This window comes from Dermochelys coriacea, chromosome 1 (genome assembly GCF_009764565.3).
Source record: "Dermochelys coriacea isolate rDerCor1 chromosome 1, rDerCor1.pri.v4, whole genome shotgun sequence".
Taxonomy (NCBI): Eukaryota; Metazoa; Chordata; order Testudines; family Dermochelyidae; genus Dermochelys; species Dermochelys coriacea.
In genome coordinates, this window is record NC_050068.2 from 130,490,973 (window position 1) to 130,496,869 (window position 5,897).

Genomic DNA, 5,897 nt, shown 5'->3' on the forward strand with positions numbered 1-5,897 from the left:
TGGGGGAACTTCCATTCCTGCCTATTATTCTATCATTATAATTAAAGTCTGCTTAACCTTTCCCTCCCTACTGCTGGTATTCACTGCTTGCTACTTCCTATGAGTAATGAATGAGGAGAGAAGCTGTGCAACAGAATGAAAAAAATCTTGCCTGACAATTTTGTTTGTTAGCAGCTTCTCTCCAAATTCAACCCACCCTGGAAGTCTTGTAAATAACAAGAATATAAATTAAACGTTTTCTCTGAAGGGAGACTGACACATATATTGTCTTAAGGTTAATAATTAGTTACTGTGGTGTTTCTACAGCTGGAAGAACTCTTCTGGTAGTCTGAGCTGAAAGGCAGAGCTCAGTCCTGAAGACTCCAGCAACAACATTGGATCGTCTCCGAATTCCATGGGTAATGAATTTAGAGAGAAACTGCTAATAGAAAGAAAATGATTAGGTAAGAAATTTCTCATTCATCATGATCTTATGAATACATTCACTAGCCTGTATTCTAATCCACAGGCCTACACAGATTTAATTTAGTCAACAGGCCTACACAGTTTTATATCCAGAATACGATACTATATTTTATTTATTATACATCTTTACACCAATGTTCATTGGGTAAATACTTCTCATCTCAGTAGTTCAAAGCACAAATTAATGGTGAAGGATGCTGTAGGGATCCTTGTTCCCAATCCTCAGCTGATTTAAAATGAAGTCCTTTGTTGTAAGTCTCTCCAACTATTTTCCCATCCCCTCCTTTCGCTTTACCTCTAAACTCAACAGAGGCTGATGAACTGACCTGAATTGTTAGTCCATGTGATCAAGTTGGTTAAATAAGGAAAATTTGAACTGTTTCTTTATTCATAAAAACAGAAAAAATGAATAATTGTCCTCTTGTTCAATCATTAGTGAAGGATAATTTTTGTCCTGGTATGAAAATGTTTTTTTTAAACCTTTATCTGTAACCAAACAAATGAGCAAGTCCATTTAGCTGTCTGACATCAACCAAAAATGCTTTGGTTAGAATAACTGTAGTGTAAAGGATAAGGACATGTCAGAGATAAAGATTTGACAGTTTAGCATATTCAGTGAGTGGTGCTCATAAGTCACAAAGTGAAAACTTATTACATAAAATGAATTATGAGGAATGTGAAAAAATAAAGACTTGCTGATTTTTCTCCTGCCCAGGCAGGCGCTGACTTGTACTTGCTGACATATGATGATTTTATGGTTATCTGTGTAGAATGAGTTTCATTATCCCATTCTAGTTCCTTGTGGACTGTGACATCATATGAACAACCACTACAACTAGCATTAATAGCCATCCTTGTTAATCAAACTCACTGGAGAGAGAACAAAAGGTGAATGAGTATGAATAGTGAAGACAAATGTACATGGTACTCCTGGAAATGGTCTCAGCAGGTCAGAATAGAAACACAGTGGTGGAGTAGTATAAAAAAAGTTAAAGGGCGGACTTCCATGTTCACAGCTGTCAATGAGCACACTTCACAAGCACCTGATTCACAGACAAAACTCCAAGTTATTGTTTAAAAAGCTTTTTTTATCTTAATAGCTATTCCTTTTTCATTATTCATTGTTCACTTTACTACATCTTTTCTGGATATTGGGCAGAACAAATCAATGGTGTATCAGAAGAACATGAGTGATTTGGTAGGTGCAAATTACTTCTCATATTGGAATGCTTAGAAGATATAACCAGGTTTCAGGTTTCACTCTGAGTAGAATAAATTAGGGTTAAAGGTGACCAGCAAAGGTTTTGGTGAAAATTAAAATATTGTTTGTAAGATCCCAAAAGAGGAAAGAAGACTATTACAGCTGTTATGCTAAAAGTTAATTAATGCTATCTTTTAACAAAAAAAATTGAGACAATCATTAGCTCCCTCAGATGCAGAGAAATCTGATCTGAAATGAGACTGAGTGACAGCAATTTTTTCTGGAGGTCTTCCAGCCACAATGGCCTCTTTCCCTCCCTTTCCATAAAAATAAAAGTTTAAAACATATTTGAATCACATGTATTTACTCCCAAACTGCCTATTGACTCCTGGTATCTTTAGTAATATTTCTAATGCAAGAGAGCCATATCTATGGGAATATTTATTCACAGGTGCAAAAAATTCTATTTGGTTTATTCTTTGAATAGCTAGTGATGATTTCAGTGATGTCTCTAAGGCAATGAATTAAAGCCTTAATACAAGGGCAATCCTCTCCCACCCCCAACATATATAACTTTTGATTTAGTATGGCCTTCAGTGTGGCTTTTGATTATTAGAGATGGCCAGAACATGGAAGTATTTCCATGAAAATGTTCACATTTATGAGCGGGGGTGGGGGGGAATCATCATCCTGAATCAGGTGGGAAAAGTAAATTGATTGATTGATTGGGGGAAGGTATTTCCAGAGAATTTCCATTTTGGGAGATCTGAAAAGAATTTTTTTGGCATACCAGCTGTCTGCCTGGAAGGTGAAACAGGAAGAAAGTAAAACTGACAAGAGCCTTCCAGGCAGGCAGCAAAGAAACCATCACCTTGATTATTATCTGAGATTATTATCTGATTATTATCAGATATCTGAGAAATCTTATTAGGCTGACTGCCTTATAACCTTTTGTCCAGTGGTTAGGACACTCCCTTTGGATGTGGGAAACCCAAGTTCAATTTCCCCCGTCTGATGTGGAGAAGTGATGTGAAGTTTGATCTCCCATCTCTCAGGTGAATGCCAAACCAATAATGTACAGTCATTCTCTCTCTCTCTCTCTAGTCCAATGACTATTTAACTATTTATATACAGTGGAGCAGCTTCAGCAGGAAAGATAGGTGGTGGAGTGCCTAGTCTGAGGATCCTGCTGATGTTGAGTCTCTAATCTGCTCAGAAGTGTCAGGATTTAGGCAGCTTTACACATGTTCAGCAGCTAAAATGTACATGACTCAGGGACTTTAACAGTGGAAATGTAGGTACTTCCTGGGTTCGCTGGCAGCTGAGTAGGGGTTTTGTGAATACCAGTGGTGCCTAAATGTTGGACGTAGGGGCCTAAAGTGGCAGCTAAGCTTCTAAGTCCCTTTTGTGCTTAGTATATAGTTAGTACAATGTGTGATGTTGTATAGGAACTGAAATGAAATCTGTCAATAGGCTATTCTGTACTTTCCAAAGTACCTACCGATAAGATGCCTTTAATCTTAAAATATACTTTGTGGAATCACATCAGCAAATAAGATATGTTCCACATAAAATAAAGAGTCCTCTGTTTCATCACTGTCATAAGAGAATATAGACAATGCTGTGTAATCACTGGAATCTTATGTCATTTATTGTGTGTTATTTAAACAGATTATAGAATACTCAGCTTGAAAATTGCTTGAAATGTCCATTCACTAAATCTTCATACTTTATCTTGTCTAGGTAGCCTGCTACAGTATCTACAGCCACTGCAAAAGGTCGGACTCTCTCTCTTTCTCTCATTCTACTTTTCTGGAAAATCCCAACAAGTGAACAAATCCGAAAGCCCTTCAAAAATACTCTAACCAGTCTATTACTGTTCCATCTTGTCACAGCCAAAGACAAAGGAAAAATCCTGTTAGGGAGGCTGGGATTAGTTTCTGAGACTTTATCATGGAGGGCAGTGCAACATGACCATAGGGGAAACTATGGAAATGACCCTTTCAGAATTTTTCTTGAGCTATTTCCTTGAAGCCCCCAAAGGATAAAGCAATGGCTGTCAATCCTAAAATCTAATGAAACCATGAAGCACAAGTACTGAAATGTAACAGAACAAGGAAGATTACTATATTGACCATTTCAGCCACAAACTGTCTGTCGATAATGACAACAGATGGCAGGTGAACTAGTCTGGATAAAATAGGAGTTGACCTAAACCTTCACCCAAAACTTAAATCAAAATTTTATGAAGTTCAAATTTGTCTCTTTCTTTAGTAGTTTTCCAGTTTTAGGCAGATCTATTATTAGAAGTGCCAAAATATCACAAGGAAGGTTGTTCTCACTGTTTTTCATTCCCAAATAGAAATGAGAATTAACAGAAATCTTATTTGTGAGCATTTCAACTCGATATTACAGGTTCCAGAAGTTCAAATTGTGGAAATAAAGCTCATATCATTATCCAAACATTTACTTGTGTTTTGCATTTACATAGAATGTATGTAAATGCAAAACATACATTCTATCTTGGCTTTGAGGTTATGTTTGTTTGTTTTCTGTTTTGGTGGTGGTCAAAAGTTTGGATAAGTACCTGGACACTTAAGTATGTGTCTGTTTAAATTTTTTTTTTAGATTTAGTTTAGATTTTTTTTTTTTTTACAGCAACAGTCCTAACTTTTTATGGCACATTTTTTAGCAATGTGATTCTCTGTTTTGAGTCTTCACATTGTCGTACAATAGCACTTTTTACACTTCTGTACTCAGTTAAGGTCAGATTCTACAACTCAGGCAAATAGTCACTACTTATCCGAATAGTCTCACTGGTCTAAATGGGAGCCTTTATGTGAGTAAAGATCTGCAAGATCAAGCTTCACTTCTCCATTTCAGGTATAAGCCATCCTTATCTTTACCATTTCTTCTCCATCAGTGGCAGATCCACTTACAACGTATAACAAAGAGCTGCAAGTAAAATCACACTAAATAATATATCCTTATTGTCTAAAACATGGCATTAATAAGGCATTTATTTTCTTATCCAATCGGGATCAGAATTCATTAAAACCTGTGAGGCTAAGAGTGTAGACTCAGGGATGTGGATTCTTTTAAGCACTATGAATAGTATGCTCATTACCAAGTCTGTGCAATAGTCCTTTTTTCCCTCTAGGGCACAGTGGTTTTTTGGTTGAAAAGAGTATATATCATCTTAGTTAATGTTTATTTCTCCAGTCTTTCACTATTTTGAAGTCTTGCCTGTCTTGTAAACTGCCTTGTAGGCTATTTCTAATGGTATTAATCAATCCATTGCCAACTCAACAGTTTGGAAAGATGTTCACTCAAAACATATAAACTACAGCAAAATATTTCAGAGTTCTGCTGTGCTTTGACAATGGAAAGGCTTGTTGTATTTGACCACCTACAGATTTAATGGAAATGAGCTTCATGGAAATACATGTGAACTAGAATCAGATGCTTACCAATTATCAAAGCATATTGCAGAAATATGGCCATATAACACTGGTATTAAACACTATGTCTGGACCAGAATTATTCCAAGGGTTTCCAGCAAGATAAAAGCAGATCTCTGCTGGTTTAACTGTGCAGGAGACTAAAATATAACAATAACTTCTTCAGTTCTTTTGATGTGGAGACCTTTCTCATAATGGGAGTTGTTTGATTAGATAAAGATTCTTTATTACTGTGTTCCTTTGTATTGTCACTAGGAAAACAATCCAAATATAAAGAACATATTTAATCAATTTGTTCTAACATAAGCAAATGTGCACAGACATTTAAAATACAGAATAACACTTAACTGCAGAATAACTGGATATGGATTTTTCTTTGTTTTTACCTTTTTGAACATCTTTGTTTTATTTTAACAAAAGTCTTCAGCATTTATATAAATTAAACAAGAAAAAACAGGTAGGGGTTTAACAGATTATTAAGAACAATAAAACTGATAATATTTAAGGCTGCAATTTTGGTACAGAAAGAGAATGCTTTAACTTTTTTTTTCCTGAATGGTTACTTTAATCAATTTATAATGGAATTGCTTTTCTGTTGAAAAAGTAGAGAAGAAAATGTAGTGACACCTGAAACAATATGATAAATAATAAAAGGAATGGCAGCTACAATAATGGTATTATTATTACAGTTATTATTATTTAATAACATTATTATTTATAATACGTTTGTAGTCATTGGTTCCAGTAACAATCAGCAGCTGTTTTGTGTG

At 35.4% G+C, this 5,897-nt stretch overlaps 1 long non-coding RNA gene across 1 annotated transcript; it reads left to right on the top strand.

Moving 5' to 3' along the window:
- The first annotated feature begins 2,665 nt into the window (after window positions 1–2,665).
- LOC122457689 lies at window positions 2,666–5,643 on the top strand. The gene is made up of 3 exons (XR_006277362.1): window positions 2,666–2,721; window positions 3,410–3,444; window positions 3,562–5,643. It is a non-coding gene; the product is annotated as an uncharacterized LOC122457689 (long non-coding RNA).
- Window positions 5,644–5,897: the final 254 nt, after the last annotated feature.